General features: G+C 37.6%; 1 long non-coding RNA gene across 1 annotated transcript in view; it reads left to right on the top strand.

Annotated features, from left to right (window-relative positions):
• LOC125122199 (uncharacterized) overlaps window positions 1–21,720 on the top strand; it is an 83,182-nt gene extending 61,462 nt beyond the window's left edge. The window contains exon 3 of the long non-coding RNA XR_007133726.1: window positions 21,630–21,720. This is a non-coding gene — a long non-coding RNA (uncharacterized LOC125122199). The remainder of the gene's footprint in view (window positions 1–21,629) is intronic.
• The last annotated feature ends 471 nt before the right edge of the window (window positions 21,721–22,191 follow it).

Raw genomic sequence — 22,191 nt, 5'->3', positions numbered from 1 at the left:
CCCTGGTGGAGTTTACATTCTAGTGTGAAGCACAGAAAATAAATGAGGTAAAGAAGTAAATTACAAAACATAGTATATTAGTCCTACCTGGCACTACATAAAAGCATTAACTCAGAATGAATCAAAGAACTAAAATATGAGAGTTAAAACTATAAAACTGTCAGAAGAAACCACAGAATTAACGTTTCAGCACCTTGGATTAGGCAAGGGATTTTTTTTCTTTTGGTTGGGGGGGGGGACCATACCTGTGGCATATGAAATTTCCTAGGCTAGGGGCCAAATTGGAGCTGCAGCTGAAGGCCTATGCTGCAGCCATGGCAACACCTGATCTGAACCACTTCTGTGACCTACACCACAGCTTGTGGCAATCCCACTGAGTATGTCCAGGAATCTAACCTGTATCCTTATGGACACAATATCAGGGTTTTAACTCCCTGAGCCACAACACAAATGCCCATGGGGGAGGGATTCTTACTTATGACACAAAAGCACATGGGATAAAAGTAGGTAAATTGGATTTTAGCAAAATTAAAATGTATCATGCATCAAAGGACACCATCAGGAAAGTGAAAAGATAATCAAAAGATTGGAATAAATACTTGTAAGTCATATATCTGATAAGGTCTAGTATGCAAAGTATATTAAAAACTCTTACAATTTACAACAAAACCACAAATATCTCAGTCAAAAAGTGAGCAAAGGACTTAAATAGATATTTTTCTAAAGAAGATATACAAATGACCAGCAAGCATGAGAAAAAATATTCAACATTGTTAGTCATTAGGGACATTTCAATAAAACTCACAAAAAGATGCCACTTCACAACCAATAAGGATGGCTATAAACAAATGGAAAATAACAAGTGTTGGCCAGAATGTTAAGAAATTGATACCCTTGTCTATATATTGCTGGTAGGAGTGTAAAATTGTGCTGCCACTTTGAATAACACTTCAGCAGGTCCTCACAAAGTTAAACATAGAATTACTGTATGATCCAGCAATTCCATTTCTAGGCATATATGCAAAAGAACTGAAAACAACTATTCAAACAAAACTTGTCCATGAATGTTCATAGTGTCGCTATTTATAATAGCCAGAAGGAAGAAGTAACACAAATGTCTATCGAAAAATAAGTAGGTAAAGAAAATGTGGCAAGTGTGGTGTATCAGTACAATGGAATACAATGCTATGAAACTGAATGAAATGCTGATACATGCTACAATATGGATAAACTGTGAAAACATTATGCTAAGTGAAAGAAGCTGAACACAAAAGATCATATATTGTATAATTTGATTTATATGAAATATCCAGAATAGACTATAGAATAGGTGATAAAATTTGATGATGGATTATGTATGCTATAAAGGAGAAGAAGAGTAAGAAATGCCTTCAAAATTTTCAGTCTGAACAACTGGAAAAATAGAGGTGTTATTTGCTGAGAAAAAAAAAAAAACTATTGTAAGAGAAGGAGGTCTTGGGAAAAATCAAGACCATGGTTCTGGGGATACATTCATTTGATACTCAAAGGGAAGGTTGTTGAACACTAGTTGGGTATTCAGGGAGTGGTCTAGACTCACCAGCAGACAATAATGAAAACCGTGAGACTTTTAAATCATCAGAGTATGGTAAGACGTGAGAAGAGTTTCAAAGACTGAGTGCTGGGCTTTTCAACCTTTAGAGGTTAGGGAGGTGAGAGGCTATAAAGGAGCCTGAGAAGAAGCAACCTTAGATTTCATTCCCATTCTGATGGCTTTAATTGTTTTTATTTAGGTAATTATTAAATATACCTCACCAGTCCCAGCCTCTCCCTAAGCCCTAGATTGCATTTTACACTGTCATTTTAACACCCTACCATAGTTGGACAGAGCCTTTAATTCCATGTACTATGATGCTAATTCTCTTTCAAGCCCTTTGATCAATTCAGACCTCACTGCTGCCTTTGGGATGCTGACAATGGCAGCACCATTCCTCCAGTGACCCAGGCTTGAAACATCAAAAACACATATGACTCTTTCTGCCTTGATCCAGATAACATCATAATTCAGACTCTCAACATTACAATAGGTCTCTACACTCTCTGTCTGCTTCTTCTAGCTCTCCCTTCAAATCAACCCTGTGTACTGTTGTAAGTTTAACTTTCATAAAGCAGAGCTCAGTAATGCTATTTTCCACACAAACTCCTCCATATCTCCCCTTTGCCTACCAGATGAATATTTCAAGGCATATCCAAGTGCAGTCACATCTTTATTTACAATCTTGTGCTCTCTGCCCCCTGTACACACACTTTTGCAGACACTAAACTCTTCTGCTTGTTGTCCTTTCACTGTCACTCTACTTTCCTTCCTAATCTTTGTCTAAATCCTAGCCATCTTTCCAGGCCCATTTCATATGTGGCACTCAAACCTGGACCACAGAACTTTTATTAATCCCCAGTCCACATGCACTATCTCATGCCCCTGAGAAAATTTTGTGTAGACTTTTCTTATACCCCAGTGGGGTTTGGTTAGTTTTGTCATTTGAGAAGCTATGCCTTCTTCTGGTAACAACATCTTGAGTTTCTCTTGGGGGAGCTATTTATTCCATTTTCTTCTCTCAGGTGATTTGAGAGGTATTGAGGGCATTCCTGTTGATGACAGAGATGGTCATATGTTCCAGGCCTGCCCAGACAGCCCATTTAATGCTTCAAGGATGAACAGGCAACACTAACTGGGCAGGTGAATCACTTTCTACCCTTCACCCTGCTTTACTTTTCATTCTGGCCCTTATATAATAAATGTTTATTTCTGTATTTGTCCAATATCTATTTTCCCCATTGGAATATGAGCTCCATGAAGGCCGAAACTTTGTTTTGTTCATAACACAAGCTCTTAAGCCTGCAACACTGCCTAGTACTTAGTATGTGCTTAATATTTGTTAAATGACCGAATAAATCAGTGGCACCAGCCCAGGTTTACCATAAGAATTATTAGGAACAAGATTTGCCTGTCTCTGAGTTTGATAGTCTGGTAGACTGTAAGTGTGGAACTATCGGTGGTTATTTTGCCAACACATAGGAGAACTGGCCTGAGAACCGAGCCAATCCTGAACCTAGGGGAGCTAAAAATTAGCCAAAGACAGATGTCTATCAACATGATTTGAATGCCTGGACCCAGCTGGTTCTGAACTTACTAAGGCTTGTGGAATTTGCAGTTTGTGAAGCAATGTATTCTTCCTTTCCCCTTAAGGCAGTTTTAGTCATTTGCAATGTTGAGTTCTCTCATACATGGATTTTATTGTACTCTAATCTGTATAGTGTGTCATAGATTTAGAAATTTTTTATCTCCTTTGTTGGACTGTAAGCTATCTCAGCTTAAAGGCTGTATATTATACTCATCTTTATGTCTTACATAGTATTGACCTTCTGATATCCTGTAGTCATTTGGTAAACGTTTGAGAAACAATTGTTGAATTAAAGTGAAATTGTCTATTTTTATTTGAACATCAGAAATAGAATTTATTGCATACTATTTTAAAGAAAGATGTTGATATTACTGAACAAAATGTTTGCAGTATGTCTACTCTTTTAGTGTTCTTTCAAAGGATAAACTCCAATCACTACAAAACATATTTTAACATTTTATACTATATTCTATAATAATACAATGATCACACTAGAATTTTGAATAAGTGTCTATAAAGGAGTTTGACAAAATTTGGCTCCTTATCAAAAGCCTGGAAGAAATTATTGAAATATCTCTATTTGAATTTATAACTTTGATTTGAGTTCTTCTTTGGTGTATATTGGTTAAAAAATAGAGGGTGGTTCCACTGATTTAACAGAAATGCCATGTTTTGGAATTTGTAGATTAATGTCATTCTAATGAGTTGATTTCAACATTCTTATATATTGTCTAGTATTTCTGCTGAGGAAATTTGGGCTAAATGAAAGGTTATGGCTGTCCCTAGAGCCAGGACTACCTACAGGCTTCTGGCCAGAGTTAGAAACCAAATGACCTGTCTGGGCAAGAAATCGGCAGTTTTGATTACCGAAGCTCAGAGTTTTAAATTAATTGAAATGAGCAGCCAAAGATATAAGGTAGTCTATTCTGATTCATTAGTATTTCAGGAAGAAGCAAACAAAGACACTTTTTCTGTTTTTTTTTTTTTTTTTTTTTTTTTTTTTTGGTACAGAAGCATATAGTCTAACATGTCCACAGGTCAGAGCCTTGCAGGTTATTCTCAACATACTTTGTTTTCCCATTAAGGCATGTATTCCCCAAATGATATTCCAGCCAAGAAGTTGGAGAAATGTTTGACCCAGAAGAAGATTAGAAACCACTGTGTGCAGAGCACAGGACTGGGTTGCAGGAGACATCCTAGCTCTAGGGAGGAGCCTGAGAACTGGGACCAAGCTGTCTTTATATAAACTCACACACACAGTGTCTGGCACATAGCAGAGGCTCAACAATCTTTATTTTGATTGGTAAACGAAGAAATAGAGTCCAGCCACCATCCTTGGGGCAGAATTATATGCTATGATACTCAGAAAGTCAATTTTTTTGTTTTATTCTATGAGACTTCTTAAGTGGATTTGGTATTATTCACTGATTAATAGCACTTAGAGACAAGATTTTTGGAATTACATTTCAACTGATACATCTATTGTTGTCTGTCAAGAACATTTTTTTTTCTTTAGTTCAGTGCTCTATAGAGTCAGAGAACAGCTGCTCAACACCTTCCTTATAATTTCAATTCATTAATGTAGAAACCTCTCAGATTTTTTTTCCCCTCTAGGTTAAGTGGTCTTAACTTCTCTGAAGCCCCCCAGCATTAATTTTTTCCCCTAATTCCCTTTCTCTGGATAATCTCCAGTTCCTCCAAGTACTTCTTTTAAGGGTGTAAAAATTCATTACTGCAGGCTTTCATGGACAATAATAATTCCATTCCTTGCTCTTTGGTCGTGGTAATATGCCCAGTGTTATGGTAATGGAAGGGCTGAGGAAACAGGGTTGTTTTTTCCCCCTGCTCAGTCACCAGTTTAAATACTACCAGAATTTCCAAGTTTACTACATCATGGACTCACATCGACTGAGAAAATCTTAAATGGAGGCAAAAGTTTTTAACCTTGTCCTTGTAATATAAAAGAGGCAATTTTCCAACTCTTGCACACACATCTGTAGGCTGGCACTCCAACATTAGGTGCCATGGGTCAAACTCATTTAAACTTATGAAGCTGGTCAAGTCCCAAGCACCTGTTCTAAGCATTCCATATGGTTTTCCTCCCAGAAGGAATGGCCAGTCTAAAGCAGCTGTGGGTGATTTTATTAGCCAAAACAAGCTGGAAGCAAAAGGGAAAAATAACGTAATGAAAATCCTAAATGGAACCCAGTACAATCTCATTAATAGGTTACAAATCACTTAAATAACTAATGAGCCTATGTGCTTGCCAGCATTACTGCATCATATCAAGAAAGTGAAAAATGGACATATGTGTTATGTATTACATCCTCAAAAGTAGGAAACTTGTGAGCTGATTAGTTCAAGTAGGAAAATGAAGCCACAAAGTGTGGATTACATGTCAGCCCATTGCCAGTTCACCTCTTTTTGTTGTGTGATAAAGAAGAGATGTATATTAAAGTGTTCTACTAGAAATGATAAATATGCACCCTCATAAAACCTCAGAGCAAAATTGTGGGGGTTATCAACTCAGGGGCTATTTCTTGAATTCCCACTTACTCTGGAGTTACAGGCACATTGTTGATTTCTGAGTTATTCACGAAACTTCAGAGTGCTACAAGTCAAAAAAATGTGCAAAAATAGTAAATAACTGTCAAGCCAGAAACAAAGTATAGAAGATGATTAAAAACTATTCTCATTCCTGGAAATACATCCATTTGAAATGTGACTTCTCTAGTCCTCTTGAGCAGTGAACTTTATTTCTCTGCCCATTCTATCTGCCTATGTGACTTGCTTGGGTCAGTGGAACATTAGCAAATAGCTCAAGCAGAGACTTGAAAAGTCTTTGTACACTAGGGCCTGTGATAGTTAATTTTACAAGCAGCTTCACTGGGCATTAATAGCTAGTAAATGCCCAAATAGCTAGTAAAACATTTCTGTGTGTGTCTGTGAGGGTGTTTCCAGAAGATATTAGCATTTGCATTGGTGAGAGCAAATGTCCCTCCCCAGTGTGGGTTGGCATCATCCAATCCCTTGAAGAACTGAATAGAACAAAAGGGGGGTGCAAATTGCTCCCTCCCCACCCCAGCTTGAGTTGAGACATCCATCTCCTACTTCCGGTTCTCAGGCTTATTGGAAATTACACACTCTACCCCTTCCTCCATCCTCCCTTCTTGGACCTTTTTACTCAGACTGATTTATGCTATTAGCTTTCCTAATTTTCCAGCTTGCAGAGGGCAGACTGTGGAACTTTTCAGTCTCCATAACTGTGGGAGTCAATTCCTATAATAAATGTCCTTTTGTATAAATCTGTTTCTCTGGAGAATCTTTACTTATATGGGAGCTCACCCTCTCTTATTGCTGAGAATCCTGCGTGCACCAAGTGCAAAAGCTTGGGCTACTTCCAGGAGAGAGACCAGAAGGATAGGCTCAAACATTCTATTCTCTCTATCAGAACAATGTGTAGAGAGAGAGGCTCACGCACTCCAGCCATCCTTTCCACAGCCGCAGCTAATTTGAGTAAAGACAAACTAGACCAGCCAGCCCTCAGCTTAACCACCTAGACCAGAGTGCCAAGTCCCCACGGAAATGTGAAAAATATTAAATTGTTTTTAAGTCACTAGAAAAGGCTAATTGATGCACAATGAACTGAATATTTAGGTAATTAAAATCCAACTGTAAAATGTGATACGTGGCATAATGATTAGAGAAATTAAACAAGGGTAAGGTCTTGATGGAAAAGCCTCACAGCCTGTGAGATTTGGTGACTTTGTGCAGAGTATTTTGCAAGGATCTTTTTCTGCTTCATTTTCATCATCAAACCATCTGCAAATTCTGGTCCATTCATATTTAGATTCCTATAAACACCTTCTTCTGCATCTTCCATTTCATTTTGTCCATGATCCAAATAAATAGAGACATTTGAATTATATGTAAATACTTTGAGGACTGAAATTTTATAAAGTATTAGGATTTTTAGATTGTTCAAATAAAGTATGTCAACTTGGAAGCTAAATACATAATATGGTGGTTTTAAAATATGTCTACAAAATCTTTGACTCCACACTTCCTTTAAAAGGTGGCACCCATATTCTAACTAATTAGTTCTAACTAATTAGTCTGTTTATTAGACCTCTGTATGAAGTGCCATTTGCTTTTTGTTCAATTGAAAAAGGCCAGACTGGAGTTCCCGTCGTGGTTCAGTGGTTAACGAATCTGACTAGGAACCATGAGGTTGTGGGTTCGATCCCTGGCCTTGCTCAGTGGGTTAAGGATCCGGCGTTGCCGTGAGCTGTGGTGTAGGTGGCAGACGCGGCTCGGATCCCGAGTTGCTGTGGCTCTGGCGTAGGCCGGTGGCTACAGCTCCGATTGGACCCCTAGCCTGGGAACCTCCATATGCCACGGGAGCGGCCCAAGAAATGGCAAAAAAGACAAAAAAAAAAAAAAAGGCCAGACAGTGATTTGCTTCTAATGAATGGATGGTAGTGGAAGGGATGCCAAGTGACTTTTGAAGCTAGACCTTTGAAAAATAGAATCTCTACTTCATTCTCTCTCTCAGAACATTCATTCTGGAGGAGATCAGAAAATATGAGGACAATCAAGCAGTCCTATGGAGAGGGTCACCTGCTCAGTAACTGTTTCCCATCATTGACCAGCAGCACCAACTTATCAGCCATGTGAATGAGCTACCTTGGAAGAGGATTAGCCAGCCCAGTATCTTAACTGAAACATTATGAAGGATTCAAGGCAGAGCCTTCCAGCTCAACTGCTCTTGAATTTTTTTTTTTTGTTTGTTTTTTTATGGCCACACCCACAGCATATGGAAGTTCCAAGACTAGAGGTTGAATTGGAGCTGTAGCTGCCAGCCTATACCACAGCCACAGCAATGTGGGATCCAAGTTGCACCTGTGACCTACACCACAACTCAAGGCAACACCACATCCTTAACCCCCTGAGCAAGGCCAGAGATTGAACCCTTGTCCTTCATAGGTACTAGATGTGTTCATTACCGCTGAGAGATGGGAACTCCTTCTCTCAAATTTTTAACCTTGAGAAAACCTGAGATTAAAATATTACTTGTCATAAACTACCCAGTTTTGAAATAATTTGTTTCACAGTGATAGATAACGATTACACATAATAAGAAAAGGGTAAAATTTACATAGTATTTATTAAAACAAACTTATAAATAATCAGATTTTGGTACAGCAGCTGATCAAGGCAAATTAGTTCTTAAGAAGAACTAACTTAAGAGTCCAAATGTAGACCCACCCACATCTTAAATATGTTACGTGATATAATACTGTTGCCTAGTCAGTAGACCTTATTCAAATTGTGGCAAATACTGTCCTTTAAAGAAAGACACTGATTACACATTACTCAGGTATCATATCTCTTTAATGCTGTTTAGTTTTCAACAACGGTTACAAAGTTTTTCACTTGTTTTGAAATTACAAAAATACTTATTTTAGTGTTCAACTTTATTATTTAAGATGCAAAAACTTGCATATACTTAATGTATATGTATATTAATGTGTATATTTTGAGTTTTGACCTATACATACACAAGATAATAAACACATCCATCACCTCCAAAAGATTTCTTGGGTCTCCTTGCCTTTTTTTTAATGTCAAGAGCATTAATAGTGAGATTTACCCTCTTAAACAAGTTTTTTTTTTTGTCTTTTTGCTATTTCTTGGGCCGCTCCTGCGGCATATGGAGGTTCCCAGGCTAGGGGTCGAATCGGAGCTGTAGCCACCGGCCCACGCCAGAGCCACAGCAACGCAGGATCCTAGCCGTGTCTGCAACCTACACCACAGCTCACGGCAACGCCAGATCGTTAACCCACTGAGCAAGGGCAGGGACTGAACCCGCAACCTCATGGTTCCTAGTCGGATTCGTTAACCACTGCGCCACGACGGGAACTCCTTAAACAATTTTTAAAGTGCTCAACACTATGCTGCTCACTGTAGGCTCTATGTTGTGCAAAAGATCTCTAGAATTTATCTATCTTGTATAACTGTAACTTACCTTTGGTGCCATAATGCTTTCATTGGTAAAATTTAGTTAATAAATCCACGGCACCCAAGCCATTTAAGGAAACTATGCAATTATGGTTGTAAGCTCCCTTTTCTTTTATCTTCATCCAAATTGGTTGATTTTATACCTTTAACATCTTTATTGTCCATCCTCTCTCTGTTCCCTCTGTAGTTAAGCCCTTGTCTTATATTCTGTGGAATACTGCAGAATTTAAGACATATGCCAGTGAAATAATCTTTTTAAAAGACATTACTTATAGGATATTATCTAAACTCTTCTGCTTGCACTTGATGACCTGGCCCCTGAATATCTCTACAATAACATATTTTGTCCCTGCCAAGCTCATCTTATGATCTAACTGATTACAGATCTCCAGTTAAGCTAGCCCGTGTCACAGTTCTAAGGCCTTTGCTTAGAATGTTGTTTATCTCTTGTTTAACTTTTCTTGTATAATTTTATGGGTTAAGAATCACATATACTCTTTAATTGCTGAGTGTAGGCTTGCTCTTGAAGGGAATGTATAATCCAGAATGAGGAGTTGATTAAATGATCTCAAACAGAAAATCATAAGGTGTAAGTCAATAAACAAAAAAATCCAGAATAAAAACATTTTTGTAATTAAATCTTTAGCACAATTGCTGCCAAATGCCATAGAAATGAACATCATTCAGAGAGTCTGTTAATATTGAGGCATCTAAATCCTATTCCTGAAGATTCTAAATTTGTTGGCCAGGGGGCCAAAGGACTAGCAACTTTTTTAAACAAATTCAAAATGGGTATTAAAGACCTAGGCCTTTATTGTTTAGGGTAGGCAATGAGTAATGACTAATTTTTAAAGTCAAAACTGATGTAATCACTATTCAAAATAAATTCTTTCTTAGCAGCAAAATCTAACTGAACCATAAGAAAGTTGGAGTGGCTATTCTAGTATCAGACAAAATAGACTTTAAAATAAAAAATGTTACTAGAAATAAAGAAAATTTTGTAATGATTAAATGATCAGTATGTCTGGAAGATGAAGCAATTATTTATGTATACATATATGTACCAAATAACAGAAAACTAATATATAAGCAAAAACAAAAAAATAATTATAATCACTCAAAATTTTAAATATTCATGCATCAAAGAACATTATCATGAAAGTGAGAAGACAATCAATGTGGTGGGGAAAAATGTTTGAAAATCATATATCTCATAAGATGCTTTTATCTAGAATGTATCAAGAACTCTTACAGCTCATACTCAAAAGAGGATCTGGATAGACATTTCTTCAAAGAAGATATGAAAATGGAAATATACACATGGAAAAGTACTTCATATCATTAATCATCAGGGAAATACAAAGCAAAATCCCGATGAGATAGCACTTCACACAAACTAGAATTATTGTAATCAAAATGTCAGCTAATAACAAGTGTTGACAAGGATGTGGAGAAAAAAGAACCCACCCTCATACACTGCCGGGGGCATAAAATGGTGCAGTCACTCTGGGAAATAGTCTAGCAGTTTCTGAAAAGTTAAATTTAGAGATAACATTTGATCCAATAATTCTACTATTATGTGTATACCAGAGAGAAATGAAAACACATGTCCATGCAAAAATTCGTACATAAATGTTTATGGCAGAATTACTTATAATATCTTAAGGGCAAAAACAACCCAAGTATCCATCATCCAGTGAATAGGAAATACAATGTGGTGTTTGCATACAATGGAATATTATTTGTCATAAAAAGTAAGGAAGTACCAATACATGTTACAGTATGGATGAAAACATTATGCTAAGTGAAAGAAACCACATCAAAGACCATATAGTAGGAGTCCCTTCATGGCTCAGCAGTTAATGATCCCGACTAGGATCTAAGAGGATGCAGCTTCCATCCCTGGCCTTGTTCAGTGCATTAAAGATCCAGCATTGTGGTGAGCTGTGTTGTAGGTCGCAGATGCAGCTCGGATCCTGCCTTGCCGTGGTTGTGGGGTAAACCTGCAGCTCCAGCTCCTATTTGACCCATAGCCTGGGACCTTCCACATGCTGTGGGTGTGGCACTAAAAGAAAAAAAAAAAAAAAGACCATATAGTATATGATTCATTTTACACGACATGTCCAGAATAGGCAAATATATAAAGACAGAAAATACATTAGTGGTTGTTTTGGGCTTAGGCAGGTGTGGATGGGAAGTTTGGGAGGTGATAGCTAAAAACAGGATTTCTTTTTGAGAGGATGAAAATGTTTTGCAACTGATTGTGGTTATAGTTGCACATCTGTATGATTGATACTGAAAACCTTTAAATCATATACCTTAAATGGGTGAATTGTATGGTATGTGAATTATATCTCACTGAAACTGTTACAGAAAAGCTCAACTAACTAAACATTGGCCACATGCATTCAGACTCTTAATAAATGTTTGTTGTGTAACATTTTAATCCATGATTATTAACTCTAAAATTTGTGTTTCATGTTAGATTTGTGTTAGAGTGTACACTCTAAACTTAAAGAATAAGATTTCCTAAAGCAAGTTTTTTTTAGAATCATGAGAACAGAATTGTGTTAAGCAGAGCAGGCTGTGGATTGGAGTTTTTGCTCAAACTAAACCCATATTGACTCCTAGCGTATAAGCTAAGACATCTTAATATCACAGGGTGAGAGTAAGCTGAATCACAAACTAAACAAATCAAATCTGGAAACATTATAGGCTTCTTCTTCTTAAAACTAAAACATAAGAGACTATTCCTGAATTTTGGGGACAGAAATCTTAGAATATGGCTATCGATATTGTTACATAAAATGTCTTAAAGCATGCATGCCAGTGTGTCAGACCTACCCACTACCAAACCATCCCAACTCCAGAACACTTTCCTGAATAGTTTCCCCATTTTTTTTTTTTCTTTTTAGGGCTGTTCCCAGGCTAGGGGTTGAATTGGAGCTGCAGCTGCTGGCCTACACCACAGCCACAGCAATGCCACATCCAAGCCGTGTCCCCAACCCACACTGCACCTCAAGGCAATGCTGGATCCTTAACCCACAGAGCAGGGCCAGGGATTGAACCTGCAACCTCATTGATACTAGTTGGGTTACCACTGAGCAATAATGGGAACTCCTAGTTTCCCCATTTTTTTTTGTTTATATTTTCTTTTTATTTACCTTCTACAATCCATAGATAAATCTTTAGATTTAGCACTAAGAATTATTAGTTTGAAAATTGTATTAAAGGCTATATTTCTTCAACCCATAAACATGTGGAATACTTTCATGTTGATAGACAGCTTCTCTTGGTGCATTGTTGCCTGAGTCTGATAGGTTTATCATCCAGGACATATCATCCAGGACTTATTACTTAAAGCCCTGGAGGACATGAGATTCTTTAAATTAGTGTAATATCTAGAGAAGAGGTGGATATGGCTGGACAGACACACGAATTTGGCTTGGAAAGCCTTTGGGAGGAGAGGGAAGGGTGAGGAAGGGAAGGAAATAGGGAGTCGGGTGTGGTGGAATCAGGCATAGCAGGTGGCTGATGTGGTGATAGTTTCGTTTTCTTTGCTCTGCTACAGAGCAGTAGTTCTCATGGCGACCTCCTTCCAACACTCCCTTTTCACAACACTTCCCTTCTCCGAGGCCACACTTGAGATTTCTGGGCGGGGTGAACCTGTAGAGGTGAGAACCCCCAGGAATGTTCCTAAGGGCTAGGGTCCCCAAGTGCTTGAACAGAAGGGCTTGCTACACAACCGGGATCTGGGGCTTTTAAGCACTTTAGTCTGAATCAGATACCCTGGGAACAATGCAAGAGCTGCAGCTTCTAGTTAGAGAGAAGTACTGGGGCTTAAGAGATGGTCTTTTCTCCATATCTGGAGGTGGGAGGAAGTAAGATGGATAGGGAGTCTGGAGTGGTAGATGCAAACAATTATATTTAGATTGGATAAACAATGAGGTCCTACTGTGCAGCACAGGCAGCTATATCCAATCTCTGGGGGTAGAACATGATAGAAGATAGTATGTGAAAAAGAATGTATATATATGTATGACTGGGTCACTATGCCATACAGCAGAAATTGATACAACACTGTAAATCAATTATACTTTAAAAAAAAAAAGAAAAGAGAGAGAGACAGTCTGGACGCAGATCTTTGTTCAAGTCACTTCTCTACAACTTACTAGCTGTATGATCCTGGGCATTTACTTCACCCTACTGAAACAAATTTGCCTTAACTATAAAAAAGATAGTAGCAGTTCTCGTTGTGGCTAGTGGGTTAAGGATCTGGCATTGCTGTGAGCTGTGGTATAGGTCACAGATGTGGCTTGGATATGGCATTGCTGTGGCTGTGGTATAGGCCAGAGGCTACAGCTCTGATTGGATCCCTAGCCTGGGAACCTCCATGTGCTGTGGGTGTGGCCCTAAAAAGACCAAAAAAAAAAAAAATAGTAATAGCTGCCTTATATGGTTATTGTGAGAATAATTCTCACAATTAATAATAATATATTGAATGAGAATTGTGTCTGATACTTGGTTATCAGTAAATAAATGATAGCTATTTTATTATGTGTGAAGACATCACACATCTAGGGCATGGTGGCCCTAAACCTTATTTTCCACTCAGCCACCCAACAAGTGTTAAGGACATTTTGGTTGTCTTAACATCCTGAGTATATAACCATCTGGAGTATCACTGGAAATATTTTGAAAGACGATAAAAGTTAATTGTAATATTTTTCCCAAATGAAATGACAGCTGTGAATGGATGAGAAACCCTTTCCCATCACTTTTTGGATAGTTCCAAGGTATTTAACATTTTCAGAAGAACAAATTCTGGAGATCACCTTAGATAGCTTCTTACTGAGTAAGTCCATACTATTTGGTTAGGTATTAATTCTCAGCATTTTATTTTTCAGAGAAGGAAGGAAAAATTTTAAACTTTTCTCTCATATGCCCACAGGGTTTGGGATTTCTTAGTTGATTAAGAGTGAACTTAAAAGAGTAAATGATCTTATTGACATAGAATCTCATTTTGTACCAAAATAAGGGACACTGATATTAATAGTCACTACTTAGCAGGTGATCATAAATAATTCTACTCTTCTCATCGAGGACCTTATTTTCTGGGATTCGTTATTTGAATTTGTATTTTGTACCTCGGCAAGTGTTACTGGTTTTAATTTAAAAATACCTATTTTTTAAAGTGAATTAAAGAACAAAAGAAGAAAATATAGGACAGGTAGAATGTTGATACGTCATAACAGAACCTAGCTCTCTATTTGTGTCGTAGTTCTCAGCATATTATGTCCTTAATAAATGCTCTATGAGTGATGAGTGTAATTCTCCTTTTTTTCCTAGTGCATCCCTGCCTTGTTCCCCAGTTCTAAGAAATGTGCTTTCCCTGAATCTGCCATTTTGTGTGCACATTTACCTCTTGGATTCACACCTGCCTTTGAGTCTTTATTTCTTTCTTCTTATTTTAACCATTTTTGAGCACTTTGAGTCTAGGTTTGCTCTGTATTTTTTTTTTCCTTTGCTCTTTACCCTTTTCTTTCCCCACCTATTGAAAGCTCCAATTTCCAATTTCAGGTACCTTTCCTGCTATGTATTTTTTGTACCATCCAGGACATAGCACAATGCCTGACATTTCAGTACTAAATACAGGTTGAAAATTAATCATAGAATTAACTTAGTGGCTCTATGCAGTTGCAATCTAGTAAAACTGTATGAGTTGCTCTCATAGGTTGGTCAATTCTCAGTCCTCATCTTTCTCCATCTTCTTATCACTCATCAGTCCTTTTTTGTTGCAGTTGACCCTTGAACAATGCAGTGGTTTGGGGCACCAACCCCTACACAGTAGAAAATCAATATGTAATTTTTGACTCCCCCAAAACTTAACCACTATTAGCCTACTGTTGATCGCAAGTCTTAACAGATCACAGTTGATTAACACGTATTTTGCATAAGTATTATATATTGTATTCTCAAAATAAGGTAAGCTAGAGAAAAGAAAATATTATTAAGAAAATCATAATAAGAGAAAATACAGTTATAGAACTGTACTTATAAAAATCATAAAATTACATCATGTTTACAAGATGTCGTCTCTGTCAATACCACACTGATGATGTCTTATGTGATAAAAAACACTGTAGATGGTATACATATTTCTAACATAGAAATCAAAAGCAAAAAGATAATGTGAAAAAGAAATTCATATTTATTTATAACAGTATATATTTTGATAATGAATAAGCCTCAATATGATTGCTTTATGGTAGCCTAGCATTATCACCACTGTTGCTTCCTGGTAGCCTGGCCTATATACTAATAAATGAATCATTCTAAAATTTTATGGCATACAGTATTGGAGTCATTTTTACAGTACAGTATTGGAAAATTTGTTACCTAAAAAAAAGCCTGTGACAATAGGCTGATACTTAGTTTTTGTAATTTTTAGAAAGCAGTGTACTATATAATAATGTAATTATTTGAAAGAAAAGTTATAAAACAATAAATAAACTAATACATTATTAATTTTATCTTAAATATTATTCATATTATAACTATGTAAAGTTAGACTAGTGTCCACATACATTTCATTCATTCGAAACATGCCAAAATTTTTCTTATTTTTTCAATATTTCTAGGCTATGTGGTTCAACTGAGAGTTTTTCAAATAGCTGCAGATCTTCAAAAAATTTTCCAATGTATTTATTGAAAAAATCTGCATTTAAATGGATCCATGCAGTTCAAACGTGTTGTTCAAGGGTCAACAGAATTTCTTTCTTAAAACCCCTTTTTTTACTTTTCTTCCAGGAAACCATACTCTGCTGGTTTTCCTCCTTTCATACTTGCTTCTCCTTCTCAGCCTCTTTTGTTAGTTTTCTTCTTTTTAAACTGTTGTAGGTGTGTCCTAGAGCAGAGTGTTACCCTCAATTTGCACTCACTTTCTTCAGGATATTATCAATTCAGTACTTTATGTTGTTAAAGCCAAAAATCTTGAAGTCATTCTTGAGTCCTCTCACATTATATAACTAATCCATGAGCTAAATTTGTTGACTCTATCTAAAATATATCTGGAATTCATTGGCTTCTCTCCACCATACCTCTATATTCCTGATACAAGAGACAGTTATACTATACCTAGATTATTGCCTTATCCTCATAATTTATGTTTCCTTCTACTTGTCTCCCTATAGTTTCTTTTCAGACAAGTTGATAAAAAATCAGTAATATCATGTCATTGTTCTGTCAATTCACATATTTAATATCTATTTAAACTGTTCTCCAGTTCTATTATCATATATATTTTTATTGAGGTATAATCATTATGCAATAAACTATATATTTGAAGGGTTGAGTTTGATTAGTTTTTTTTTGTCTTTTTGTTGTTGTTATTGTTGTTGTTGTTGCTATTTATTTTTTATTTTTTTAATTTTTTTTTATTTTCCCACTGTACAGCAAGGGGGTCAGGTTATCCTTACATGTATACATTACAATTACATTTTTTTCCCCACCCTTTCTTCTGTTGCAACATGAGTATCTAGACAAAGTTCTCAATGCTATTCAGCAGGATCTCCTTGTAAATCTATTCTAAGTTGTGTCTGATAAGCCCAAGCTCCCGATCTCTCCCACTCCCTCCCCTTCCCATCAGGCAGCCACAAGTCTCTTCTCCAAGTCCATGATTTTCTTTTCTAAGGAGATGTTCATTTGTGCTGGATATTAGATTCCAGTTATAAGTGATATCATATGGTATTTGTCTTTGTCTTTCTGGCTCATTTCACTCAGTATGAGGTTCTCTAGTTCCATCCATGTTGCTGCAAATGGCATTATGTCGTTCTTTTTTATGACCGAGTAGTATTCCATTGTGTATATATACCACCTCTTCTGAACCCAATCCTCTGTCGATGGACATTTGGGTTGTTTCCATGTCCTGGCTATTGTGAATAGTGCTGCAATGAACATGCGGGTGCACGTGTCTCTTTTAAGTAGAGTTTTGTCTGGATAGATGCCCAAGAGTGGGATTGCGGGGTCATATGGAAGTTCTATGTATAGATTTCGAAGGTATGTCCAAACTGTTCTCCATAGTGGCTGTACCAGTTTACATTCCCACCAACAGTGCAGGAGGGTTCCCTTTTCTCCACAGCCCCTCTAGCACTTGTTATTTGTGGATTTATGAATGATGGCCATTCTGACTGGTGTGAGGTGATATCTCGTGGTAGTTTTGATTTGCATTTCTCTTATAATCAGCGATGTTGAGCATTTTTTCATGTGTTTGTTGGCCATCTGTATATCTTCTTTGGAGAACAGTCTATTCAGGTCTTTTGCCCATTTTTCCATTGATTGATTGGTTTTTTTGCTGTTGGGTTGTATAAGTTGTTTATATATTCTAGAGATTAAGCCCTTGTCGGTTGCATCATTTGAAACTATTTTCTCCCATTCTGTAAGTTGTCTTTTTATTTTCTTTTTGGTTTCCTTTGCTGTGCAAAAGCTTTTCAGTTTGATGAGGTCCCATGGGTTTATTTTTGCTCTAATTTCTATTGCTTTGGGGGACTGACCTCACAGAACTAGAACAAACAATCCAAACATTTATATGGAACAACAAAAGACCCAGAATCGCCAAAGCAATCCTGAGAAACAAAAACCAAGCAGGAGGCATAACTCTCCCAGACTTCAAGAAATAGTACAAAGCCACAGTCATCAAAACAGTGTGGTACTGGTATCAAAACAGACAGACAGACCAATGGAACAGAATAGAGAACCCGGAAATAAACCCTGACACCTATGGTCAATTCATCTTTGACAAGGGAGGCAAGAACATCAAATGGGAAAAAGAAAGTCTATTCAGCAAGCATTGCTGGGAAACCTGGACAGCTGCATGCAAAGCAATGAAACTAGAACACACCCTCACACCATGCACAAAAATAAACTCCAAATGGCTGTTGTTGCTATTTCTTGGGCCATTCCCGCGGCATATGGAGGTTCCCAGGCTAGGGGTTGAATCGGAGCTGTAGCCACCGGCCTACGCCAGAGCCACAGCAATGCAGGATCCGAGCCGCGTCTGCAACCTACACCACAGCTCATGGCAACGCCGGATCGTTAACCCACTGAGCAAGGGCAGGGACCGAACCCGCAACCTCATGGTTCCTAGTCGGATTCGTTAACCACTGCGCCACGACGGGAACTCCTTGATTAGTTTTGACATATGTGTACATACATGAAAAAATCCTGCTCCCTTGTAGTCCATACCTCCTGCTCTTCACCTACCCCCATGTCTCAGGCAACCACTGATAGGCATTTTGTTACTATAAGTTGTTTGAATTTTCCAGAATTTTAAATATGAAATAATACAGCATGCATTTTCTACTGTCTTAATTCCTTTATGCAGCATAATTGTTTTGAGATTTATCCATGTTTTCTGTGTATCAATTGTCCATTCCTTTTTGTTGCTGAGTACTATTCCACCATATCAATACACCATTGTTTATTTTTCTATTCATCTGTTGATAAACATTTGCGTTATTTCCAATTTTTGGTACCAACAGATAAGGCTGCTGTGAACATTCATGTACAAGTCTTTTCATGGAAACAGGCTTTCACTTTTTTGAAGGTGATGTGGGTAAACACCCAGGGGTGGAATGACCAAATCATATGGTAGGTGGATGTTTCACTTTTTATGTAACTGCCAAACTGTTTTCCAAAGTGTTTGTATCACTTTATGTACCCGCCAGTAGCATATGAGTGTTCCAGTTTCTTCACATTTTAATACTTAGTATGGCTGGTCATTTAGTCATTCTGGTACGTCTGTGGTGGCATATCAATATGCTTTTAATTTGCATTTTTAAAAAATTTTATTTATTTTAATGATTTTTATGTTTTCCATTATAGCTTATTGACAGCGTTCTGTCAATTTTCTACTGTACAGCAACATCACTGATTATTAGAGAAATGTAAACCAAAACTACAGTGAGGTACCACCTCACACCAGTCAGAATGACCATCATTAATAAGTCCACAAATAACAAGTGCTGAAGAGGTGTGGAGAAAAGGGAAACTTCCTGCACTGTTGGTAGGAATGTACCAACCACTATGGAAAACAGTGTGGAGGTACCTTAGAAAACTAAGCATAGAACTACCATATGACCCAGCAATCCCACTCTTGGGTGTATATCTGGACAAAACTTTCCTTGAAAAAGACACATGAACCTGCATGTTCATTGCAGCTCTATTCACAATAGCCAAGACATGGAAAAATCTAAATGTCCATCGACAGATGATTGATTGGATTAAGATGTGGTATATATATATATATATATATATATATATATATATATATATATATACAATAGAATACTACTCAGCCATAAAAGAGACCAAACTAATGCCATTTGCAGCAACATGGATGGAGCCAATTTGCATATTTTTACATGCCCTATATCTTTTTTTTGGCTGTGCCCAAGGCATGTGAAAATTCCGAGGTCAGGGGTTGAACCTGCGCCACAGTGGTGATCTGAGCCACTGCAGTGACAACATTAGATCCTTAATTCACTGTGCCACAATAAATTCCACCCCTACATCTTTGGTGAAGTACCTTTAAATCTTTTGCCTGTTTTCTTTTCTTTTCTTTTTTATTTTTCTTTCTGACTGCACCTGCAGGCTGTGGAAGTTCCCAGGCCAGGGACTGAACCTATACCACAATAGCAACCTGAGCCACAGTAGGGACAACACCAGATCTTTAACCCGCTAAGAGAAAATCCCTTTTGCCCATTTTCTTATTGGATTATTCTCTTATTGTTGAGTTTTGAGAACTTTTAAAAAACATATTTTAGACGTAAGTATTTTTTTTTATCAGATATATCATTTACAAATATTTTCTCCTGATTTGTGTTTTGTATTTTCATTATTTTCATAGTATCTTTTGAAAAACAAAGTATTAAATTCCGATGGAATCCAAATTATCAATTTCTTTTTTAAGGATTCTATTTTTGGTGTTGTAGTTAAGAATCTTAGCCTAAGTAAAAATCACAAAATTTCTTTCTTATATTTTCTTTCAGAAATCTTATAGTTTGAAGGCTTACATTTAGGTCCATGGCGCTTTTTCAGCTAACTTATATAAATGGCATGAACTATGAATATTGGTGAAAGTTCAATTTTTCCAGCTCTATTTATTGAGAATACTGTTATTCCACTAAATTGCTTTCTCCTCTTTGGCAAAAATCAGTTGCCTATATATGTGTGGGTCTATCTCTGGTTTTCCTATTCTGTTCTACTGATCTACTTTTCTATCTTTTTTTTTTTTTTTTAATCTTTTTTCTAGGGCTGCACATGCGGCATATGGCGGTTCCGGGGCTATGGGTTAAATCGGAGCTACAGCTGCTGGCCTATGGCCGCAGCCAAAGCAACGCGGGATCCGAGCCCAGTCTGCAACCTACACCACAGCTCACAGCAACGCCAGATCCTTAACTCACTAAGCGAGGCCAGGGATTGAACCCGCAACCTCATGGTTCCTAGTCACATTTGTTAACCACTGAGCCCTGATGGGACCTATTTTTCTCTCTTGATGCTATATCCACACTGCCTTGTTTATGCATCTTATTCTTATTCTTTTTTTTTTTTTTTTGCTTTTTAGGGTTATACCTGCAGCTGCAGCAGAATTTGGAAGTTCCTGGGCTAAGAGTGGAATCAGAGCTATAGCTGCTGGCCTGCACCACAGCTCATGGGAGTGCTGGATTCTTAACCCATTGAGCAAGGCCATAGATCAAATCTGCATCCTCATGGATATTAGTTGGATTCATTACTGCTGAGCCACAATGGGAACTCCCTATTCATCATAGTCTAATGGAACGTTTTATATGATTTCCCCATTTATTTATTGTCTGTTTCCCTCCACCCCTAGAATGCAAGCTCCACAAGGGATGAAATTTTTGTCACCTTTTTCTCTGCTATTTCCCAGAACACTGTCTATTACAGTGTAGTCACTTGATACATGTTGTTAAATAAACAAATGAATGAACAGAAATAGAGAACTCAAGTGAGGAGATAGTTGGCTTCTGTCAAACTGAAGTAACAACAGGAGTTCCCAGTGTAGCTCAGCAGAAACAAATCTGACTACCATCCATGAGGACCCAGGTTCGACCTCTGGCCTCACTCAGTGGGTTAAGGATCCAGTGTTGCCGCGAGCTGTGACAGCATGGCTCCGATCTGGCATTGCTGTGGCTATGGCACAAGACAGAGACTACAGTTCCGATTCATACCCTAGCCTGGGAACCTCCATATGCCACGAGTGCAGGCCCTAAAACAAAAAGACAAAAAAAAAAATTGAAGTAAAAACAGAGCTTCCAGGGAGAGCTGGCTTTTGAAAATATGAGACTGTAGAAAGGTCAGATAAGAATAGGGATTTGGGAGATATTTATATAAAGGAGAAAATTATTGGGATCTTTTCATTTTTTTCAGGTGACTTAAAGACAACAGTGAGGATATCCATATTCTGGAGGTTGGATCTCTGGGAAAGCTGGTCACTGGCTTCTGCCTGGCATGAAGGGTACAGAAGGTAGGATTTCCTTCTTTAAGGTGTTTGGTATATGAAACTGCGTGTTTCTGGCCTGTGCTACCTGTCCCAGTTTAAAGCCCACTGTACTAGCTTGACATCTGGCTGAGGCATGATCCCTTTCTTTTCATTTCATTCAGCCTTGATCTCCCAATTGGCCTTTGACTGCTGACTTTCGTACTCTTTTTGGTTCCAGACTGTCTGCTTGGCCTGACCTTGTGCTTAATGCTTGACCTCTCCATGACTCCTAGGAACCATACCCTGAACCTAGATTGACTGCTGTCCACAGCTCAGTCAGAAAATGGAAGCCTTTAGAATAAATGAATTATCAAAGAGAGGAGAAATACATAAGTACAGGTCTCTGGGTCAAACCTTGTGAAATGCTCAAAGTAAAGGAAAGGAAGTAGAGAATAAAAAGGGGATAAAAGACACAGAAAAGGTGGAAGAGCATAAAGGGGAATAAATATA

This window comes from Phacochoerus africanus, chromosome 3, assembly GCF_016906955.1.
Source record: "Phacochoerus africanus isolate WHEZ1 chromosome 3, ROS_Pafr_v1, whole genome shotgun sequence".
Classification (NCBI taxonomy): Eukaryota; Metazoa; Chordata; class Mammalia; order Artiodactyla; family Suidae; genus Phacochoerus; species Phacochoerus africanus.
Note: the sequence above shows the minus strand (reverse complement) of the source record. Positions and strands in the feature narration are given on the sequence as shown.